A 24,070-nucleotide genomic window follows, 5' to 3' on the forward strand; every position below is an offset into this window, starting at 1 on the left:
CCACTTTGCACACAGGGTATGGGGGCAACAATAAGTGGGTCCTTTACTGTTTAGACATCTGTTTGGAGAGAGGTGGCAAGACTAGAGTAGCAGTCACCATTTGGCTTATTGGTCCCTAGAAGCTGTTGCAAGTTAGAATAAATTAGAGCAGCCCTAAGGCTCCTTTAAATCATGCTGGGAGCTGAACCAGCCCCAGGCAGCCCTGAGGAGTGAGGGAGTGCAAAGATCGCTTATAGCCATAGTTGCCCTCTTTCCTCCCTTGCCTCAGTGCCAAGAAGAGTTCCAGTTCAACTGAGGGTTCAGGCAAAAGAAGGGGAAAATAATATACCTGCATCTTGAGAAATAGTTGCCAGTGCTTTTTTCTTAAGGTTGTAGCATAGCATGTAACCTTAAAATCCATGAACTGCACACTTGTAAAAAATAAAAGAATTAAAAAAACCCAGGATTTGGTACAGAGAAATCTAGCACTAAGACCTTGTAGAGAACTGCAAAGAAAAAATAATTAGAAAGGACAAAATTTTGGATTGAGGTGTGTTACTGTATTTCTACATAGGAAAGAACAATTCTTGTATGTGGAGTTCCAGAAGCCAGAGAAGGAGAGAGACAAAGGCTCTAAGATCCCTTAGCTGTCACTTCTGGAAATGGCGAGTTTGTGAGCTACAGCTACTGCACAGTATCAGATGCATAACAGACAGGTGAATGAGCGAAGACTCACCAGAGTGACATGGTGAGAGGAACAAACAACCTAGATGTTGAACCTAGAAATTTCACAGATTTAGGAGAGAAGAAAAGGAGTAATTAAGATGACTTGAATGACCTTTGAGTGTTAGACTAGCTCTTACTATGGTAGTTTTGTTCTTTTTGAAACACTTCGGGTGAAATTCTGGCCCCACTGAAGTTGGTAGAAGTTTTGCCATTAACTTCCATGTGGGCAGGATTTCAGTTTTTAAGGATATGTCTACACTTTGAGTTGGAGATGTAAGTCCCAGCTTGAGGAGACATACTTATGCTAGCTCTGATCAACCTAGCACACTAAAAATAGTGTGTAGCTGTGGCTAACCCATCTGAGACCCTAGATATGTACTCAGGATAGCTAGCTCATCTTGCCACTCATGCTCTATGTGTGCGTAGGAAATGTTTCAGGGAAGATTTACTCAGATGTTGCTCCCATTGAAACCAATGAAAGCTCCATCAGTATATCAGAGGGCATAATTTAGCTTTTAGAACAAGAGATTGGGATTAAAAAACAAAAGTGTGGTGAAGACACTCTTCAGAGTTTCAGTGTAAACAACACAGATCTCACACATAAAACATATAACACCTCCCCCATTCTAAATTAATCAAGATATTTCTCTTACCTGGCAGGGTTGTTTCAAAGTACCTGGGAGGCACTGGGATACCTGCCTTACAGTGACAAACTCAAGGAGCTCAATCTATTAAACAAAACGAAGAGAAGGGTAAGGGGTGACTTGATTACAATGTATAAGTACCTACATGGAAAAATATTTAATAACGGGTTCATTAATCTAGCAGAGAAGGTATAATATGATCCAATGGCTGAAAGTTGAAGCTAGACAAGTTTAAAGAGGAAATAAGCATACATTTTTTAACAGAGAAAGTATTTCAACTGTTAGAACAGTTTGCCACACATCATGGTGGATTCTCCTTCACTGACCATTTTTAGATCAAGGTTAGAGGTTTTTCAAAAAGAGATGCTCTAGGAATTATTTTGGAGAAGTTCTATGGCCTGTGTTATCACAATGGTCTTTTCTGGCCTTGGAATATATGAGTCTATGATGATGGGGACCTTGTCAGTATCTAGATAGAGCTACTAAAGGAGGAGAAACCATGAACTACCATGTTGCAGTAGAGTCATCCACATGCTCCCATGTGATTCTGAGCTGACAAGGTTAGGAAAACCATGTTGTGCTGTACTGTATTTATTTTGTCTGTCTTCTGCATCTTGTGGTTCAGGCACTGGTCTGGAACTCAGGAGAACTCTATGTATTCCACAAACTGCAGGTATAACTTTTGTTTCCCATCTGAAAAGTATTGCAAGGATACATTAATTAATGGTTGTGCAGCTTCCCTGAGCACCATGGTGATAGGAGCTATATGAGTACCTAGACAGAGCTATGAAAATTGAGGCTATTCAGGTCTGTCAGGAAGTCATTTCAAAAGCAGCCCAAGAAAAGCAGTTGACAATATGTATAAAGACCAATCCCGCCCATAGGGAGAAGGGCAGATCTTTCCCACTTAGAATTTCTATGGACCAAATTCTCTCTGGGTGTAAATTCAAACCTTGCCCTTTGGAGACAACTGGCTGAACTTTGCTCCCATACCAGCTTTACAGCTCTATAACAGCATTGCTTTTGTTGGGGGGGACGGGATTCTAGATTTAGACAGGTTTCAGAGTGGTAGCCGTGTTAGTCTGTATCAGCAAAAACAATGAGGAGTCCTTTTGGCACCTTAGTCTCTGAGGTGCCACAAGGACTCCTAGATTTAGACGGGATAGTGAGGACCTGGTGGTCCTAGGGCCTCTCCCCCCTTGCACTATTGCCCTCTTGTCCTTGCCTTGTCACTTCGCACCACTCCATCCCTTCTGCCTTTTAGAAAGATATATTTAGTCAAACACAAGTTACTGAGTTCACTACAGTTGTAACTGGGTGAAATTTGAAGGACTGTGATATACTGCAGGGCAGACTAGATGATCTCATGGTCCCTTCTGTCCTTAAACTCTATGAACCTATGAATGCATTTACATTATGAACTATAAGAAAAAAATAAAATCAGCTGTGTTTTCTTTGACCCAGACCTCCACTGTGTAGGAAAAATGAAATGTGATACTATCTTCTATCTGTGAATGAACAGCCTGATACTCCTCATTAAAGCTGGACAGGTTAACCATAATGATTATCTTATAACATGTTATCAGATTTCAATCTTGTTCTTTTGTCCCCTGCAGAACTAGTTTTTCAGAGCAGACTCTAGAGAGCTACATGTACTTAATGGACATAGCATGCATGAACACCATCATGGTTAAGGTAAGCAACCCCTAAACAATTTTTCAGCCTCACAATTTCTGGATCCCCAATTCAAACATCTGAAATGCATTATGCTCATGAGAATGCAGGTGTGGGACCCAGGAATGTAGAATTTTTTTCATCTTGAAATCCTGGGATTGTCAGTGCAATAGTTTTAAGGTTGTGACATACTGTGGGTATTTAGGATTGTAATCCTTAAGTGTTTGTAAAATAACTTATATGTTAATATTTGTTTGGCTAGGTAGCTAGGCACCTTGGCCGCTGAAATGCAGCAGTGTACACTTTCCCATTTTGATATTTAATTTTCACTTAACCATTATAATAATTGTGAGAGTCACTATAATTGTCTATTCACAATTTATGCAGATCTGCGTGGGGGGAAATCAGTACTAAAGACAATGTAAGGTAATGTCATTTTTCTTCTGGTTTTGCGAAGGCAAAAGTGGATAGATAAAGCAAAATTTTGCAGTGAACACATTGTTAATGGTTCATGTCATGCTATCTGATAACAAAACAAATTCCTGAAGTGGCCAAAGGGCTATACTAAGAAACTGGAAATCAGTGAAGAAGTTGAATGTTCCAGAATGATACAATGGTGTGAAAAGTCTTGGGGAAAAAAGCACTCTTCAAAATCTGGAGTCTTTCTTTTCTCTTGAGTAGATCTAATCTCTATATCTAGGAACAAAGAGTGTAGGCCATACTGAGCCTTGGTCTACACTATAATCTTATGTTGGTATAACTATGTCACTGAGGGGTTTTGAAATCCATACCCCTGAGCAACATAATTATATCAACTTATTCCCCGGTGTAGACAGAGTTATTTTGACAGGAAGGTTTCTCCCATCAATATAACTACCACTTCTTGGGGAGGTGGAGTGTCTAGGCCAGTGGGAGAAGCTTTCACATTGGCGTAGGTAATGTCTTCACTAAGCACTACAGTGGAGCAGCCGCACTGATGCAGCTGCAGCACTATAAGAGTAGACAAGCCCTTGCACTACAGGGGATGTTGCCCTAGGAAGCAGTGACTCTGAAAAGGATCATGGTGGATCATCAGCTGAACATGACCTTGCAGTGTGATGGTGTGCCCAAAAGGACTAATGCAATCCTCAGTTACATAAACAGGAGAATCTTGAATTTGAGTAGAGAGGTTATTTTGCCTCTGTATTTGGCACTGGTGCAACCACTCCTGGAATACTGTGTCCAGTTCTGGTGCCCACAATTCAAGAAGGATGTTGAAAAATAGGAGAAGATTCAGAGATGATTCATCAGAATGCTTAAAGAATTAGAAAACATGCCTTATAGTGATAGACTCAAGAAACCGGTCTATTTAGCTTAAGATAGAGAAGGTTAAGAGGTGACCTTACAATCTCTAAGTACCTATATAGAAACAAGTATTTAATAATGGTCTTCAGTCAAGCAGAAAAAGGTATAACATGATCCAATGCCTGGAAGTTGAAGCTAGATAAATTCAGAATGGAAATAAGGTGAAAACTTTTAGCAGTGAGAGTAATTAACCATTGAGACAACTTACCATTCTCCATCACTGACAATTATTAAATCAAGATTGGATAGTTTTCTAAAAAGATATACTCCAGGAATTATTTTGAGGAAGTTCTGTGGACTGTGTTATAAAGGAGGTCAGACCAGATTATAACAATGATCTCTTCTGGCCTGTGAATCTATGAATACTTTTGAATATCTATGATTGATAGTCCCAAAACAATCATATTTCTCTGGACTTACCAGTTTATTTTGACACATTTCAATCAGTCTTTAGACAGTCTCATGATACTGAAACAGCCTTAATGTAGTGATTGATCCCATATACTAATGGATAATAAAAAACTACCGTCACTGATTATGATGAGTCTTTCAATTGCCTTTGATATAACTGGCCATCAGGCATTATTGATAAAACAGCAGTCCCTGGTGGTCCAAGGTCTCAAGTGCGGGGAGTGTGATGGGGTACATAAACTCCATACTGGGCCTGAAGGGGTTAAAGGCAAAATACTAGGCCCAGGTACCCCCCTGCTCCCAGCCCGAGTCCTGTTGTGCATGCTGCAGCTGGAGGAGCCAGTTAAAAGGAGCTCAGACACCCAGGAAAGGGGTGGTGGACAAGCTTCACAAGAGAAGAATCTTCTCTGGGAAGCCAGACAGATGGTAGAGCCTGACAGGGGACCTCAGAGTATGTAAGGCCCCAGGCAGTGCCTTTGCTAACTATCACCCACTTTGAGAACCATCAGGTCTTTCACGGCCTTGCTTATTTGGACCTTTTTGTGTGAAGCTATTGACTGTTTGGACTGTAGGGGCCATGCCCCAAACTGAAGGAGCATGTAGGTAGGAAGTAGCCTGAGTCAGCAGATTTAGACTCTGTATGAGGAGGAACCTGCTGCTGGTACCTCTCAGTGGGCTCTGGACTGGGACCTTGTGGAAAGGGAGGGCCTGGGTTCCCCTACTATACCCCACTTAAGGGGAAAGTCCTAGATGCAGGGGAGGGAGGCCCCAAGCACTCTATACCTGAGGTCAGGAACCAGGCACTGCTAATATCCCTTTCCCCCTCTGACTGACAGAGAGACATCGGATTGGAGGTGAAGTGAACTAACCCCTAGGCCACCTGGCCCTCTCAGCACCCTATCACAGGGAGACTTGGAGCATGATTATAATATTATCTTTCCTAGTCCTCACTTAGGATACCCTAGTATCCTATGCTGTAATATCCTGTTCTTTTATTTTGCTATATGTGCTCATGCAGCTACTGGGAAAGACCATATAAAATATGACTTTTGGTTTCATCATTATGCTGGAAACATCTAACTTTATACCTGTTTTTTGATTAATTGTTTCTCAACTAATAAACTGTCTAGATAATATTTTTAATTGGATGAGAGACAACTGGGTAAATGTAAACCTAGACAAGATTGACATGTTCATGGGTGGAAATACTGAGAATCATTTGAAGGGGAAGAACTGAGAAGTTTGTTTGTAGATTGCACATATTTTTATTTTGCAAGTAGGGCCATTAGTGAGACAGGTTCACTAATGGGAGGGTGTTACTCATGGCTCTCATAGAATAGGTGCATATCTGAGGTCATTGGGCTGAGAGAGGTTGTTATAGCATCACTGACTTATCTGGAAAAATCTTATGTATAGGTCTCAAGTGCAATCTGTCTTTAAAATAAGTTCTCTTTAATATATAACTATCTCTAGTGCATCAAAATTGTGCTTTCTTTTGTTTATTGAAAAAATGACTGTACTTCTATAATATTATGAGATCAACTTCAACAATAATGCAATGTAGAAACAAAACAATTTTACTTGCACCTATTGTCACAATCTGGTCCTGTCCCACTTCTGAACAAACATTAGTCTGCTCTGATAAGACCCAATGGTTAAATCTAGGGCAACCAGATAGCAAGTGTGAAAAAACAGGATGGAGGTGGAGGTAATAGGCGCCTATATAAGACAAAGCCGTGAATATTGGGACTGTCCCTATAAAATGGAACAGGTTGTTTAGGGAGGTTATGGAAGGTGGTGAGGTCAAACTGAAGGGGATTGCATTCAGGAGTTTGTTGTTTTAGATAAATCTGTTACTTTTCAGTGTCCAGTTATTATTGGTGCAGGACTGAATACTGCCTGTCCAGTGTGTGTGGAAGTGTTATTTTGTGGGGGAGGGGAGAAAGGTAAGGGGGAAGGAAATGTTTGACAGGTTGTTTACAGAAAAAAGTGTCTGTCTGAAGGTGATCAAATCTTTTGCATGTTAAAAGAAGACTAAGGGTATGTCTACACTACGAAATTAGGTCGAATTTATAGAAGCCAGTTTTATAGAAATCGGTTGTATACAGCCGATTGTGTGTATCCCCACATAAAATGCTCTAAGTGCATTAAGTCGTCGGACCGCGTCCACAGTACCGAGGCTAGCGTCAACTTCCAGAGCATTGCACTGTGGGTAGCTATCCCACAGTTCCCGCAGTCTCCGCCGCCCATTGGAATTCTGGGTTGAGATCCCAATGCCTGAATGATGCAAAACAGTGTCGCGGGGGGTTCTGGGTACATGTCGTCAGGCACCTCCCCCTCTGTCAGACCAACGGCAGACAATCGATTCGCGCCTTTTTACCTGGATTACCTGTGCAGACAACATACCACGCCAAGCATGGAGCCCACTCAGATCAGCTCACCGTCACCATATGTCCTCTGGGTGCCGGCAGACGTGGTACTGCATTGCTACACAGCAGCAGCTAATTGCTTTTTGGCAGTAGACGGTGCAGTATGACTGGTAGCCTTCATCGGCGATCTGGGTGCTGGCAGATGTGGGGCTGGCAGACGTGGGGCTGCATTGCACACAACAGCAGTCCCTTGTCTTTTGGTAGAAGATGGTATATTACGACTGATATCCGTCGTCATCGTACTGCAGTGGCTGTCAATCATGGGCACCTGGGCAGACATGCTCAGTCCTATCGAACAGTCTCGATGATGATGGCTATCAGTCGTAGTATGCTATTTTCTGCCAAGCGCCCAGTATTTTCTGCCAAGCACCCAGAAGATGCCAAGGGCTATCAGTCATGCTGCACCGTTGTCTGCCAGCTTAAGATGTAAAAAATAGATTTGTTCTGTATTCATTTGCTTCCCCCTCCCTCCGTGAAATCAACGGCCTGCTAAACCCAGGGTTTTGAGTTCAATCTTTGGGGGGGGCCATTCTGTGTGACAGTTGTTTGTGTTTCTCGCTGATGCACAGCCACCTTTGATTTACAGGTTTCCCCTGTACCTGTATGCCATGTCGTCACTCGCCCCTCCCTCCTTCCCTACGTCCATCAGATACTAGTTTCGCGCCTTTTTTCAGACCAGACGCCATAGCACTGGGATCATGGAGCCCGCTCAGATCACCACAGCAAATATGAGCACTATGAACACCACGCGCATTGTCCTGGAGTATATGCAGAGCCAGGACATGCCAAAGCAAAACCAGGACCAGCCAAGGAGGCGATTGCAGCGCGGCGACGAGAGTGATGAGGAAATTGACATGGACATAGACCTCTCACAAGGCACAGGCCCCAGCAATGTGCAAATCATGGTGTTACTGGGGCAGGTTCATGCCGTGGAACGCCGATTCTGGGCCCGGAAAACAAGCACATACTGGTGGGACCGCATCGTGCTGCAGGTGTGGGACGATTCCCAGTGGCTGCGAAACTTTCGCATGCGTAAGGGCACTTTTATGGAACTTTGTGACTTGCTTTCCCCTGCCCTGAAGCGCCAGAATACCAGGATGAGAGCAGCCCTCACAGTTGAGAAGCGAGTGGCGATAGCCCTGTGGAAGCTTGCAACGCCAGACAGCTACCGGTCAGTCGGGAATCAATTTGGAGTGGGCAAATCTACGGTGGGGGCTGCTGTGATCCAATTTGCCAGGGCAATGAAAGACCTGGTGATATCAAGGGTAGTGACTCTGGGCAACGTGCAGTCAATAGTGGATGGTTTTGCTGAAATGGGATTCCCAAACTGTGGTGGGGCGATAGACGGAACCCATATCCCTGTCTTGGCACCGGAGCGCCAAGCCACCGAGTACATAAACCGCAAGGGGTACTTTTCAATGCTGCTGCAAGCCCTGGTGGATCACAAGGGACGTTTCACCAACATCAACGTGGGATGGCCGGGAAAGGTACATCATGCTCGCGTCTTCAGGAACTCTGGTCTGTTTCAAAAGCTGGAGGAAGGGACTTTCTTCCCGGACGAGAAAATAACCGTTGGGGATGTTGAAATGCCTATAGTTATCCTTGGCGACCCAGCCTACCCCTTAATGTCATGGCTCATGAAGCCGTACACAGGCAGCCTGGACAGTAGTCAGGACCTGTTCAACTACAGGCTGAGCAAGTGCCGAATGGTGGTGGAATGTGCATTTGGACGTTTAAAAGCGCGCTGGTGCAGCTTACTGACTCGCTCAGACCTCAGCGAAAAGAATATCCCCATCGTTATTGCTGCTTGCTGTGCGCTCCACAACATCTGTGAGAGTAAGGGGAAGACATTTATGGGGGGGTGGGAGGTTGAGGCATATTGCCTGGCCGCTGATTACGCGCAACCAGACACCAGGGCAGTTAGAAGAGCACAGCAGGGCGCGGTGCGCATCAGAGAAGCTTTGAAAATGAGTTTTGTGACTGGCCAGGCTACGGTGTGAAACTTCTGTTTGTTTCTCCTTGATGAACCCTCCGCCCCACTCCCCCACCCGGTTCACTCTACTTCCTTGTAAACCAACCGCCCCACCTTCCCCTCCCCCTTCGAGCACCGCTTGCAGAGGTAATAAATTCATTGTTACTTCACATTCATGCATTCTTTATTAATTCATCACACAACTAGGGGGATAATTGCCAAGGTAGCCCGGGATGGGTGGGGGAGGAGGGAAGGAAAAGGACACACTGCAGTTTAAAACTTTAACTCTTATTGAAGGCCAGCCTTCTGATGCTCGGGCAGTCATCTGGGGTGGAGTGACTGGGTGGCCGGAGGACCCCCCACCGTGTTCTTGGGCGTTTGGGTGAGGAGGCTATGGAACTTGGGGAGGAGGGCTGTTGGTTACACAGGGGTGGTCTCTGCTCCTGCTGCCTTTCCTGCAGCTCAACCATACGCTGGAGCATATCAGTTTGATGCTCCAGCAGCCGGAGCATCGACTCTTGCCTTCTGTCTGCAAGCTGACGCCACCTATCCTCTTCAGCCCGCCACTTGCTCTGTTCATCCCGTGATTCAGCCTGCCACCTCTCCTTTCGTTCATACTGTGCTTTTCTGTAGTCTGACATTGACTGCCTCCACGCATTCCGCTGTGCTCTTTCAGCGTGGGAGGACATCTGGAGCTCCGTGAACATGTCATCCTGAGTCCGCCGTTTTCTCCTTCTAATCTTCACTAGCCTCTGTGAAGGAGAAACATTTGCAGCTGGTGGAGGAGAAGGGAGAGGTGGTTAAAAAAGACACATTTTAGAGAACAATGGGTACACTCTTTCACGTTAAATTTTGTTGTTCACATTACACAGCACATGTGCTTTCGTTACAAGGTCGCATTTTTCCTCTTATATTGAGGGCCTGCCGGTTTGGCACTCACGCAGTGCCAGGCAACAGATTTCGGCTTGCAGGCAGCCATGGTAAGCCACAGTCTTTTGGCTTTTTTAACCTTCTTAACATGTGGGAATGGTTTCAAACAGTAGCACCCTCATTTCCCATACCAAGCACCCATTGGGTTGGCCATTTAAAATGGGTTTGCAATGTAAAAGGAGGGGCTGTGGTTCCCAGGTTAACATGCAGCACAAACCCAATTAACCCTCCTCCCCCCCCACACACCCAATTCTCTGGGATGATCACTTCACCCCTCCCCCCCACCGCGTGGCTAACAGCGGGGAACATTTCTGTTCAGCCAAGCAGGAATGGGCACCTCTGAATGTCCCCTTAATAAAATCACCCCATTTCAACCAGGTGACTGTGAATGATATCACTCTCCTGAGGATAACAAAGAGCGATAAGGAATGGATGTTGTCTGCATGCCAGTAAACACCGGGACCATACGCTGCCATGCTTTGTTATGCAATGATTCCAGACTACGTGCTACTGGCCTGGCGTGGTAAAGTGTCCTACCATGGCGGACGGAATAAGGTAGCCCTCCCCAGAAACCTTTTGCAAAGGCTTTGGGAGTACATGAAGGAGAGCTTTCTGGAGATGTCCCTGGAGGATTTCCGCTCCATCCACATACACGTTAACAGACTTTTCCAGTAGCTGTACTGGCCGCGATTGCCAGGGCAAATTAATCATTAATCCTTAAACACGCTTGCTTTTAAACCATATGTAATATTTACAAAGGCACACTCACCAGAGGTCCCCTGTGTGCCCTCAGGGTCTGGGAGCACGCCTTGGGTGAGTTCGGGGGTTACTGGCTCCAGGTCCAGGGTGATAAACATATCCTGGCTGTTGGGGAAACCGGTTTCTCCGCTTCCTTGCTGCTGTGAGCTATCTACATTATCTTCATCCTCTTCTTCCTCATACCCCGAACCCTCTTCCCTGTGTGTTTCTCCAGTGACGGAGTCATGGCACACGGTTGGGGTAGTGGTGGCTGCACCCCCTAGCATGGCATGCAGCCCTGCGTAGAAGCGGCATGTTTGCGGCTCTGCCCCGGACCTTCCGTTTGCGGCTCTGGCTTTGTGGTAGGCTTGCCTTAGCTCCTTAATTTTCACGCGGCACTGCTGTGCGTCCCTGTTATGGCCTCTGTCCTTCCGGGCCTTGGAGACCTTTTCTAATATTTTGCCATTTCGTTTACTGCTACGGAGTTCAGCTAGCACTGATTCATCTCCCCATATGGCGAGCAGATCCCGTACCTCACGTTCGGTCCATGCTGGAGCTCTTTTGCGATCCTGGGACTCCATCCCGGTTACCTGTGCTGATGAGCTCTGCATGGTCACCTGTGCTCTCCATGCTGGGCAAACAGGAAATGAAATTCAAACGTTCGCGGGGCTCTTCCTGTCTACCTGGTCAGTGCATCTGAGTTGAGAGCGCTGTCCAGAGCGGTCACAATGAAGCACTGTGGGATAGCTCCCGGAGGCCAATAACGTCTAATTCCGTCCACACTACCCCAATTCTGACCCGCTAAGGCCGATTTTATCGCTAATCCCCTCGGAGGTGGAGTAAAGAAGCCAGTTTAAAGGGCCCCTTAAGTCGAAAGAAAGGGCTTCTTCGTGTTAACGTGTCCAGGCTTAATTTGATTTAACGGTGCTAAAGTCGACCTAAACTTGTAGTGTAGACCAGGCCTCAGTGGAAATGGATTAGCTGTCAGAGTCCACAAGGCACATGATAAATGCAATTGTACATGTGGATATTACTGCCACATGTGTTGCATTATATATTAAAGAATATATAACTTGAATAAACCATTCAAACTAAAGGTCCAGCCTGAAAATCCTATGTGAGCACATGAGTTGGTTTGGGCAAAGGCAGCTTAGTGAATCCTGGTGTCTCGACCCAGGTGCTGATTCGAGTATTTCCCATTAAGAAGAAATTGGTGGTAACGGTATTTTGTGAAAAGGCTCAGTTTCAGTTTGAACTTGCTATATCTATGGAAATGGTGTATTGCCTTGAGGAGACTAATGCTACAGCATCTCAAATTGAATAATCAGTCAGTGAGACTTTTTTAGTTCCTGAAGGTGTTAGGAGAACTTAGGTCCACCTCAGAAGTTGTAGAACAATGTCCTCCCTGGTAAGGGAATGCCCACGGGGAAGTGTTGGACCCAGCGTTAATAGAAATTGATAGTGCCTCCTGTAAGGAGGGTTGGCTGCTGCCGTCTTGGAAAGAAGCATTGGAATGAGCTCTGCTCATAATAACTCTCATTTGACACTGACTATCTTGTCCATTATCACCCTATATCAAGTCTTGCCTTTGTGGCTAAGATAATTGAAAAAGTTGTGGTGAGACAAGTCTTGCAGTATCCGGATACCTCAGATTTCCTCGTGTGTCTGAGTACTGATGTGGGTATGGTACAGAGATTGTTTTTGTTGCCTTAGTTGATGTTCTCCTCCTAACGATGGATGAAGATCAAGTATCTATACTGATATTATTAGCCCTCTCGGCTCCCTTTCATCATAAGGTAATACTAACTTGCCTGAGGACATTAACAGGAGTTGATGGGACTGCTCTTAAATAGCTTCATATCTTCTGGTATCTCTCAAAAAGATAGATATCTCTTTCCTGACGGTGCTCTCATCAGGAGTGCCACAGGGTTCCATTCTATTCCTTCTCCTATTCAGCATGCATATGACATCATTAGGAGGTTAGTGAAGGACCATGGGCTGCAGTGTCTTCAGGATATAGCTGTGGGCCATCACTGTGTTCCTATCTCTGCCAGTATAGGTAGTGCAGTTAGTACCTTTTCTAGGGCCTGGTTGAGACTAGTATTAGTATTGCAGTAGGATGTAAGACCCCAGTCATAGACCAGGACAACATTGTGCTGTGTAGACACAGAACAAAAATGATTCCTGCCCCAAAGAGCTTGCACTCTAAGGCCTGGTCCACACTAGTCGGTTATTTCAGAATTAGCCAAGTTAATTCGAAAAAAAAAATGATTCCGCCCTCACGACCAAAACGTTTTTTTCGATTTAAAGGGCTCTTTAATCCAATTTCTGTACTCCATCTCAACAAGTGGAGTAGCACCTAAATCAAGATCACAATCCCGGGTTAAAGGTATTGTGGACACAATTCGATGTTATTGGCCTCCAGGAGCTATCCCAGAATGCTCCCTTGTGACCGCTCTGGACAACACTCTCAACTCCGATGTACTAGCCAGGTGGGCAGGAAAAGCCCCGGGAACTTTTTAATTTCATTTCCTGTTTGGTCACTATCAGCATAGGTGACCATCAGCACAGTCCACCATCACAGGCAACTATGCAGAGTCCACCATCGCAAGAGATCACGCAGTCCCGGATTTGCAGACGAGCTGTAGCATGGTCAGAATGGGATACTGGATCTCATCGCATGTTGGGGAGACGAATCTGTTATGGCAGAACTACATTCCAAAAAAAGGAACACAGATATGTATGCTAAAGTCTCCAGGGCCATGACAGAAAGAGGTTACTCCAGGGACACAGAGCAGTGTCGTACAAAAATCAAGGAGCTCAGACAACCGTAGCAAAAAGCCAGGGAGGTGAACAGGCACTCTGGGTCACAGCCCCATACATTCCGCTTCTACCGTGAGCTGCATGCAATTATGAGAGGTGATGCCACCACTACCCACCATTGTCCGTGGACACCTGCAAAGGACGACATGTTCACCGAGCTCATGCAGTCCTCCCTCACTGATAGGGCCCAGCTGAATGCGTGGAGGCAAACAATTGCGGAGTCCCATAAAGCATTACAGGAACACGAAGAGAGGAGGGATGCACATGATGAGAGCAGGTAGGATGCTATGGTCAAGCTCATAGGGGAGCAAACTGACATGCTCCGCTGTATGGTGGATCTAATGCGGGAAAGGCAGCAAGACCATAGACTGCCGCTGCAGCCCCTGTATAACCGCCCTCCCTCTTCCCCAAGTTCCATAGCCTCCTCACCCTGATGCCTAAGAACACAAGTGGGGAGGCTACGGGGACCCACACACTCAACCCCAGAGGATCGCCTAAGCAGCAGAAAGTTGGCATATGCAAACTTTTGATTTGGTTTCTGGACTTGTCCTTCCCTCCTCCTCCACCCCCCTAACCCAATACCCTCCCTCCTCCCCCGCTTTCCCCCTCCTCCCGGTCTACCTTCTGATTTCTCTCAGTGTGTTGTGCAACAAATAATAAAGAAGGGTTTTTAAACAATCGTGACTTTATTTCCTTTCATATATATAGGGGGCAGGTAACTTTGAGAGAAACAAACACAACTGTCACACCTTACCCTGGCCAGTCATGAAACAGGCTTTCAAAGCTTCTCTGATGCTCAGCACACCCTGCTGCGCTCTTCTAATCGCCCTGTTGTCTGGCTGTGCAAAATTGGCCACAGGCGAGTTGCCTCAACCTCCCACCCCGCCATAAATGTCTCCCCCTTACTCTCACAGATATTGTGGAGCACGCAACAAGCAGCAATTACAATTGGAATATTGGTTGTGCTGAGATCTAACCGAGTCAGTAATCAGCACAAGCACGCTTTCAAACGTCCAAAAGCACATTATACCACCATTCTGCACTTGCTCAGCCTATAGTTGAACTGCTCCTTACTACTGTCCAGGGTGCCTGTGTACGGCTTCATGAGCCATAGCATTAAGGGGTAGGTTGGGTCCCCGAGGATAACTATAGGCATTTCAACATCCCCAACAGTAATTTTCTGGTCTGGGAAGTAAGTCCCTTCCTGCAGCTGTTCAAACAGACCAGAGTTCCTGAAGATGCGAGTTCCATGTTGATGTCGGTGAAACGTCCCTTTTGATCCCCCAGTTCTTGCAGCACCATGGAAAAGTACCCCTTGCGGTTTACGTACTGGCCGCCCCGGTGTGCCGGGGCCAAGATAGGGATATGCGTTCCGTCTGTCGCCCCGCTGCAGTTAGGGAACCCCAGCGTATTAAAGCCATCCACAATGGTCTGCACATTTCCCAAAGTCACTACCCTTGATAGCAGCTGGTCAATGATTGCGTTGGCTACTTGGATCACAGCAGCCCCCACAGTAGATTTGCCCACTCCAAACTGATTCTCGACTGACTGGTAGCTGTCGCGCGTTGCAAGCTTCCACAGTGCTATGGCCACTTGCTTCTCAACTCTGAGGGCTGCTCTCATTTTGGTGTCTTTGCACTTCAGGGCAGGGGACAGCAAGTCACAAAGTTCCATGAAAGTGGCCCTACGCATACGAAAGTTTCACAGCCACTGGGAATCATCCCAGACCTGCAACACTATGCGGTCCCACCAGTCTGTGCTTGTTTCCTGGGTCCAGAATTGGCATTCCATGGAACGAACCTGGGCCAACGCCACCATGATCTCCCAATCGCCACATGCTGTGCTTCTAGGAACGCCTGTGTCCATGTCAGTATAGTAATCGCGCTGCCACCGCTTCCTCGCCCGGTTTTGCAAGTAATGCTGCTGGATAATGCACGAGGTATTTACAATGGTCAAAACTGCAGCGGAGATCTGAGCAGGCTCCATGCTTGCCGTGCTATGGCGCCTGCCTGGGTAATCCTGGAAAAAGGGCGTGAAACGTAGGAGAGCTGTTCGGTTCAACTCGCTAGAGCTGCAAGAGCAGGAGAGCTGCAAGAGCGGAAGCTGTGTGGCTCAGTTCACGATGGCTGAAAAACAGCAGGGAATTGTTGCCTTCTGTAGCTTCCACAGGATCCCAGGACAGACAACATGGAGAAATTAGCTAGCGCTGCAAGAGTGGGAGAGCAGAGTTTGTGGCAGAAGCTGTGCTGCTCGGTTCCTGGTGGCCGAAAAAAGGCGGGAAATGGTCAGATAAAAGAGTAGATAGAAAGACGAGAGGCATGCGAGGTGGATTCATAGTACCAGGAGACAGGCAGTGCACCGTATTGCACCGTCTGCTGATAGTATGGCATCTGCCGTAGCTTTCACGGAGGAAGGAGCAAGTGATGACACACACCCAGAAACACCTGTGAGAATGTTTTTGCCCCATCATGCACTGGGAGCTTAACCCAGAATTCCAGTGGGCGGCGGGGACTGCGACAACTGTAGGATAGCTACCCACAGTGCACCGCTCCAACATTCAATGCTAGCCTCGGTATTGTGGACCCACTCCGCCGAATTCATGTGCTTTAGTAGGGACACACAACACCGAATGTATAAAATTGCTTCCGAAAATTCGAATAAAATAATTTCAAATTAATTTCGTACTGTAGACATACCGTAAGTAAAGTAAGAAATATTAGGGCATAGATGAGATCAAGCTGTCTAAACAAAGGTGATGTTGATGATTCCAGTAAATGAATTGGAAGACGTATATTTTGGCATATCTGTCCCTCTGAAGGTGTGTTTTTATAAAGCATCATTGGTGATACCCACTTATTGTTGGAAGATCACATTTAATAGCCAAGATAGCTTTACTTTGCATCTGGCTAGAAGGCTGCAACCTTTACTTTCTCATGCAGACTTCACCATCCTGATTCATGCCCTTATGATTTCAGCTATGGAGTATAACAATGCACTGTACTTGGGGGTGCACCTTAAATCCATTTGGAAACTGGAACGAGTGTAGAATGTGGCCGTGAACACATTAAGCCAATGCTCTAGGACATAGGTGCTGGAACTAAGAGTGCTGGGGGTGCTGCCACACCCCCTGGCTTGAAGTGCTTTCCATCAATACAGGGTTTATAGTTTGGTTCAATGGCTCTCAGCACCCCCACTATACAAATTGTTCCAGCACCCCTGCTCTGGGATCTATGCTACCTGCCTATGAATTTCCAGGTGGAGTTTACAGTGCTGGTATTGACCTATAAAATCTGTAGATGGTTTATCTATTTACTTGAAAGACTGCCTCTCTCCTGGTGTCATATTGCTGCAGCTGAGAGCTGAGGGGCTCAAAGTGAAAACAGAAGGGGGCTGCTGGCAATGTTCTCTGCTAGGATGCCTTTCCTTTGGAATGTGCTGTTTCCCCATTTGGCATCCCCTGTCTGAAATATCCTAAATGTGTTGACTTTGAGGGTGTACTGCAAGGCTCATCTTTTAAGGGACCTTTCAGGGAGGGAAAGGCTGTTTGTAGGGCAATGTTTAACAAAAGGTGGGGTATTTTTCTACAATTTATGGCTTGTTTAATTTTTGTTGTATTTTATGGGATTGCTGCTGCTGCTTTTCTGGTTTATATTAGTGGTGTTTTTAATTAATTATCAAGGCTGCAAGGAATGGAAGGTGGGACATCTCTTGTAGTCTTACACATGTAAATAAATAGCTAAGTTATGGGGGTGGGAGAGAAGATATCCCCCTATATTCTCTTCAGCCCAATCCACCCTCCTTTTACATTACAAAATGGAACTTTGTCCTAAATTATTGTAACACATAGTGGTCTCACTTGAAGTAGTGTCTTTTAAATGTGTAATTAGGCTCTGTGATTTGAATAGTTTCTGTCCCTCAGAATGATTTCTAATTCACGTTATATTCAAATGAACATATGTAATAGAGTTTATATTAAGTTTTCTGCAATACACTCTGTATTTCATACATAGGGACAAATCCTGAAAAATGTTATTAATGGGAATAGTGCTGAGCATAATGCTTAATTCCACAGACACTGCAACTTACTTGTGGTGTGACTTTGAACACAGCTTTTTTGTGACTGTGACTTGTAAAATAAAGTTAATAGTACTTGTCCATTTTTATACATTGGTTTGAGATCCTAAGATGCTATATAAGTGCTCAGTATTATTTTTGTTATACATAATTATGCAGAACCAACCATACATATGGATTCTGTAATGTATGTCACATGCACATTATCACATCCTAAATTTTGATTTCACTGAAAATAACTGATTCTGTTTTTACTTTCTACTAAATACAGTAGTCAGATTAAATATGTACAGATTTAATAATCCCAGCTAAAAAGACTAAGTCAAACCAGCAAAATAAAGGTCAGACCACAAAACCTCCAGGCCAGACTCATAAATTATAATAAAGGCTAATCAGTAAAACTCCAGACAGAAACATCTATTGTTGAGGATTGGTTATAATATATGAGTTTGAACTGGAGGATTTGTGTTGCCTGACAGTGTTGCAAGTGATATGATCTAACATTTACTGATTATAATTCAAATTCTGCTGTGTGGTGGTGGTGGTGGAGAGATGGGGGTGGGGGGAGCATGTTGAACAATTTATGTGCATTATTCCTCTCTCTCTTTTTCTGTCTCATCTTCTATTCCTTTCTAACATGCTTTTACTGAACAGATGGGAAGGAAGTATAAGCACTGGAAAAGGTTTATTTATTTTCTATATGTGGTTTCTATAGTTTTGTGCTGTACAGTGCCACTCCTGATAGGGTTAAAACACATTAGTGTGAGAGACTTTTTCTTTGGTAGCACTGTTTGGCTGTGTTTAAAGTTTCACTGCAGTCGGGAAAAGCCATTTCTGCTCCTTCTCAGAGTGCTTTACAGAGCGGATTGGTTTAAATCAGCTATTTAAATCACTGTTTTTAATCCTGGTTTAAATCAGTAACCAAGAAATCTTGATTCAAATTTTCAGTTTTCATGTCTTGTATTTGTACTTTTTAGTTATTTTCCTAACGAAAGACTGATACACATTAGTGAGTAACCCATAAAATGTTTGTAACTAAATACAGCCTTTACATTGATTGTGCTTCTTTTAGCTAATATAGAGGATACAATATATTTATACACATTAATAAGCAGTTGTGTAGCTGTGCTTACATTTATTCAGATTCTTAATTTTTACTTTTTTAATTATGTTAGCAAATGGTGAATGATGTATAACCCTTCTGCCCGATGAAGCCGGCAGCAACCAGGGCCGGGTTCAATATCTGGGGTTCCTTTTCAACAATATAACATAGAACCAGCTTGAGCCCCCACCCAGTAACCTGGGAAAATTGCACACCATCCCTGGGCGCCTCTGAGAGGCAATACTTCCCCACTCGCAAACAGAGATTCTGAGTGTAAAAAAGAAACTTTTAATGAAAGGAGGGAAGTCACCTGACATGAATTGGGGGAAATGCCACAAGCAGGATTCTCATTTTCTTGAGTTTTACAACCAACAGTTCCTTTTCTGTGCTCCTCTTTGATCCCTCACCAAACCCCAATCACAGTGGTTGTCCTTGGTCTGTGAGGACCTGGAGTTCAGAGGTGCATCTGTGTGAGTTCACCTCCCACCCAGGGAAGAAGGCACCTTGCTTGAGCACTTGCTCTGTCTGGCCGCCCTGCCAGCCACGGTTCCTCTCCACTGGCCACCCCAGCAGCCGCGGTTCCTCTCTGCTGGCCACCTTGCCAGCTGCTCGTTCTGCTCACCACCTCACCAGCCGCTCGTTCGCCAGCCGACTGTCAGTCATCTTCTGCTGCCACCTGCCTCTCTGTTGAGACCCGCTGCACATCAGTCTCTTAGTGATTTTCAGCTTTGTAGATTGGGCAGAAATACTGCCCCCCAGAAGTCATTTCAGTTCTCATTTGAGCACTTTAATATAATAAAAGGCTCCTAATGAAGTCTGTTTCACTCTCTGAACAGTGGAGAGGATCAGGTTAAACCAGACTGTGGACCCTTGGGGAAGAGTCCACACCTACTGGCTGGGACACCTGCCCCTCACCCCCTACTTTCACAGGGGTCTTGCATTCGAGCCCTGGCTTAGCAAGTTCCTGTCAGCTGAAGGTGACCCCTCAATTGGGACAAGCTCATCACAGTTCTGCTCCCCTTTGGTCATACAATGAAGATAACAACATTTCACTACCCCTGCATTCAATACTAAAATGATTTGTAACCCAACACCAGCCAAAGCTGATCACTTGGAGCTACGCAACTCCTGTCTCTAGATACCTACACAGAGTAGGTGTGTTCACATAAATACAGTTTGCTCCTGAAGTCTCTCTCCCCTCCTGAACTAACTGTCAGGGGATAGATCATTCAGATACTGCTTACAGATGTATTTCTTACTAAATGATCAATTTTTTACTTGTTCATTGTATCAAGTGCTGTTTGGATTAAAATTCAATTAAATAAACAAAAACAGCATTTTAATTTTATTACTAAACTGGCCCTAAAAGTGCTAGATATTTTTAAAAAAGTTTATCAAAACATGTTACATTTAAAACTAACCCATTTATTAAACAAATAAAGTATTTTTTTAATTTTTATTTTTGGTTAATGAATTGAACTAATTGTTTCTGGTCACCATGCCCATCAAAACTCTAGAATTAGTAGATCTGATCCTCACACCTAATTTTTGTTCACTGGTTAGAAGTAGGAAACAAACTTTCTTGCCTTTTCAACTATCGATTGGTATTGAACTACAGTAGAACCTCAAAGTTACAAACACCTCGGGAATGGAGGTTGTTTGTAACTTTGAAATGTTCATAACTCTGAACAAAATGTTATGGTTGTTCTTTCAAAAGTTTACAACTGACCATTGACTTAATACAGCTTTGAAACTTTACTAAGAAAAATGCTGCTTTCCCTTTATTTGTTTAATAGTTTGCATTTAGCACAGTACCATACTGTATTTGCTTTTTTCCCCTCCTCTGCTGCTGCTGCCTGATTGTGTACTTCCGCTTTTGGTTCCAAATGACATATGTGGTTGACTGGTCAGTTTGTAACTCTAATGTTCATAACTCTGAGGTTCTACTGTAGCTGAATAAACTGAAATGAAGAAAATATTCTTTCTGTATCTGCAGAAGAGGCTATTGCTGTCAAAAGCTATCTAAGCACTTCAAACTCTGGTTGCAGGTGCTTAGCCAGTGATTTCCAGCAGTTCAGTTGTTTGACTTTCTTTAAAACTTGCAGCAATCATATACTGATTAATATATTTTTGTATTTAAATGACTTTAATAGATTATAATAAGTTTAAGTCATACAATAGGTTGTCACTTTCAAATTGAATTTTAAATGGATTTAGTTTGAAAAAGTGAACCTGTATTAAATTAAAACAAATTTAATTTTAAACAAAAAAAAATCATTAAAAAAATCGTTTATTTTTATCCGGCCCCAGTGCTTTAATATTATCAGGAGTTGCACAGTGCAGTAAAAGCACATCCAGAGAGTACATGATCTACTAGTCAGAGAACCAGAGGGGTAGATAAGCTAGGCCATGAAGGGTTAAAATCCATGTGCATTTTATATAATAACTTGGTATATGGATTGTGCCAGCTCTTTTCCAGACCCAAAGTCCAGAGTTTGGTCAAGAGACCAGAGGCGTAGCAAATAGTGATCAGCTCAGAGAAAGCTGGGGTAAAAAGATAACTTTGCTTTGCTAAAATAAGCCTAGTCAGCAAATTGCCAGGTGTTGAAGCTGAGTACTGAATAATTGTGTCTTATTCAGAGTTGCAAATTGAACAAAGAAGCCCTGTTTCCATTGTGTTAGTTTCTTTTGTAGGGAGATGTTCTTCCCACATATCCAACCTTGAGTTTGTGAAAGGTTGGAACATGTCAGTATAAGATATGGCCACTTCCCACCTCCCTTTCCTAGGGACCAATGCCTGCCTTAAGACACAAAGGAGACAATCTTTATTGCCATATACTTTCACTGTTTCTTTGCTTTAACCCCTAGGAATGTATCTGTTCGACAATCAGAGGAGTTGCTTCATTCCTATGGACCATCAGAATTCAACATATATGTATGAGGGGGAGACTGCCACCTGTGAGTGGGGTGGCAGAGGGAATGCAGGCCCACCAGCTCCACTGAGTCCCAGTCCGGAGCCCTATCAGCAGCAGAAGACTCGCTGCTGCGTCAGGGGGGATCCTGACCGCAACACAGACATTGGTTCTGGCCCTGCTGTGGCCAGGCCAGGGTCGGCTGCCTCCGGGCTACTTCCGGACTCCCCCTCGTAAGGTAACTGGGTTTGGCTGGCGTCCTCGGCGGTTTCCAGCACCATCGGTTCCTCCGGGTAACTAGCGAAGAGTAGGCTCGGCTGCTCTTTGGGGTAGCTGGCGAGGGGTAGGCACGGCTCCTCCTTGGGGTAGCGGGCGAGGGTAGGCTCGGCTGGCGTTTCCCAACCCGGAGCTAGGCCACAGGCATCTGGCCTTTCTGGCGGGTGGCTTTCAACTGAGCTTTGCAGCGGGGCTTTTCTACTTCCTGTCCTGCGCCGTGACCTCTGGGGGGCAGGCTCAGGGTTTGCTGGCTCTGCCCACTTTGGTGCTAGGGAAGGCTTGTCCCTCAGCAGGGCTGTGGGGTATCCCACCGCCTCGCTACCGCCTAACAAAACTATTAAATGATATTGAAAGCATAAAAGAGAGATTAAATGGACCAGGATGGATTTGATTTAAATCACTAGTCAGGAAGACTTGATTTAATCATAGATTTCTACATAAAAGTGCATTCTTGTTGGTTGTTATAACCTTAATACATATTCTTCACAACTCAGAAATAGATGTAGGTTTCATTTTTAGAAGGTACACACTAGATATTTTTAAAGTGATTTATTTTGAAAACTTTTCAGATTAGTTTTACAGCTATATCAGAAAATGAATGATTGTTTGGTTATTTCATTTACCAAAGGTAACTGAAGCAGATATTTATGAAGTCGTTGGGAGGTGAACTATCTTCAATTCAACAGGTTAATAATTAATATTTGGAGGATTTTCTTGCCATGCTGTATTAAGAGGAGAACATCACCAAACAGACATTTAAATTGTTTTATTTAACTAAAACAACGTTATGTATTCTAGATTTTTTTCTTCAACAGCAAACATATAATATTTTAACAAAACAAGCATGTATATATAATATTTTAACAAAACTAGCATACAAATTTTTGAATTTAGTTAAACATTCAAGTTTTTTAAAACCAGGTTTGTTTTTGTTAAAATTGTTTTTAACTAAAATAGTTAAATTAAATATTTAAAAAAAATTAAATGGACCATGTCAGTCAGGTCAACATGAGAAATTTAAAATATTGGCTTCTGCAGCTATCTCTGTCGTCTTCACCTTCATTTTCCTGCTTGTTCATAATCTGGAAAAGAAAAACAAGCTTTCCTGCTTTTTCAGGTCCCAAACGATTTCTCAGTTGGGAACGAATTAGTCCAAAGGAAGAGAATATTCTTTCTACGCCGGCAAAAGAAGCTACTGCTCTGAATCCAAGTGCTTAAATGATTTCCATCAGTTCACTGGTGTGACTTTCTTTAAAACATCATCAGCAAACATATATGTCTTGAATGGTTCATCCTTAGCTCTGAAGTTTATTATAGTTGGAATTATGGAGTGATGATTGCTGGATGTCCATGTCATAGCCAACTCCTCTTCTTCAGCAGTTCAGGTTTGACTCTGGTACGAGTATTGAGAATATTTGCAAGAAAATGAGCAGGAGATAGTGCTTGTCCCATTCGTTTTTTTAATGATTGTAATTTAACTCTGTCATTGCATATTTCTCTTTTTAAGATCTCACTCAGTTCCTTCCAAATTTCAACAATGTCAGCAATAAAACAGCTATTTCCCTGCATTTTGTTCAAGGCTACAGAAATAGGCTTCAGGGTACTCAGCATGTCTTCAACATTTCTCTTAAGCCCAATGTTGAGAACTTTGGCTGTGACAGTGCCATCTATTTTTTAACTATTTTGTTCACAAACTGTCATCAGATTAGGCCAGTTCTTGATATAGTGCTCAAAACAGTCCACTACTGAGTTCCATCATACATCTTCTGGGAGAGTTAACTTGGTTCCTCCCACTTTTTTTAGAGTAGCTGCTGCAAAGTGGTTGTTACAGAAGTATTTTTCAATTTCAACAACATTAGCCTTTATTTCTGTAATAATGAAGTCTTTGGCTAGGAGATGCATCAAATGAGCACTGCAATCGTATGTTATTAGCTTGGGACTCTTTTCACTCTCTTCTAAATAATTTCTTCTCAACTTGGATACATTTGCAGCATTGTCTGTGACCTGCTGCATACTAGACATTTGAATTTTTTTTC

This window comes from Malaclemys terrapin, chromosome 1, assembly GCF_027887155.1.
Source record: "Malaclemys terrapin pileata isolate rMalTer1 chromosome 1, rMalTer1.hap1, whole genome shotgun sequence".
Classification (NCBI taxonomy): Eukaryota; Metazoa; Chordata; order Testudines; family Emydidae; genus Malaclemys; species Malaclemys terrapin.